Genomic DNA, 1,017 nt, shown 5'->3' with positions numbered 1-1,017 from the left:
AAGCCTTATGTAGATGAGATTCAAGATCTCTGGTGATCCAATGTAAATGCCATGACAGTACCCAGTAACCTTGACTCTGGTATCCCTTCAAAAACTGAATCTTGTTTTGAAGGATTCACAGCTGCACAGTGGAGATTGTGGGACGGCTGTACCCCAACATGAGGCTGCTGGCATCAGTACTGATGGTCATTCCAGTCAGCACTGCGGACAGTGAGAGGTCTTTCAGGTCTTTCATGTCTAGACAGTTGACATAGGTATGATTTTCTCTAGGTTGATGTTGCAATGGGGGACAAGGGATGCGGGAGTAGCGGGGCTACTGTGTCCAAGAACAAGCAGCGACGGCGTGGGGGCGAACAACCACAACTACAACCAGGACTCAAGCCAGGGGGGGTATGCCCACGGCAGGGGGAGCTGCACGTGAGCGAAGGCGTGGACCTGGGTGCGGCTGAAGAAAAATACCTTCATGAGAGAAGGGTCTATGTTATTGCGAATACGTGCGGTTATCAATCTGGGAGCTGTAAATGTATTTGGACTGTTTGCCCTTCATGCAGAGCACTCCAACCCGGCCAACTGCACTTTCTTACAACAACCAACCCAACATGATCCAACCCAACCAACCTAGTATTCCAGCAGGACTTAAGTTTGAATAGGAGCATGCCATGTCAGGATCATGTTTCCTGATGCACACGGGTCTACTGTCTTGGTCCAGTGTCACAGACCATCTGGCTTTACCCATGTAGCTTACACCACAACTCCTTGGCACTTGCTGGAGTGATGGACGGTTGATTCTTTTAGTATGTTCTCCTTATAATTCTTACATTTGCCATTAATGGATAGTTTTTCTGAAAGCTGTCAACACGGAAGAGTTTGCCTTGAATCAGACTTCAGACAATGCAGAATTCAATGGTAAGTTTTGTACATTTTTGTACACTTCACGATCAGGGTAAATTGATGGATGAACCAAAAGAATCTTGATGTGCAAAACTTCGAAAAAATTTAGGTGATTGATATCTTTTG

This window comes from Branchiostoma belcheri, unplaced genomic scaffold (assembly GCF_001625305.1).
Source record: "Branchiostoma belcheri isolate BF01 breed outbred unplaced genomic scaffold, Haploidv18h27 scaffold183, whole genome shotgun sequence".
Lineage (NCBI taxonomy): Eukaryota > Metazoa > Chordata > Leptocardii > Amphioxiformes > Branchiostomatidae > Branchiostoma > Branchiostoma belcheri.
The sequence above is the reverse complement of the archived record's forward strand: the minus strand, read 5'-3'. Positions refer to the sequence as shown.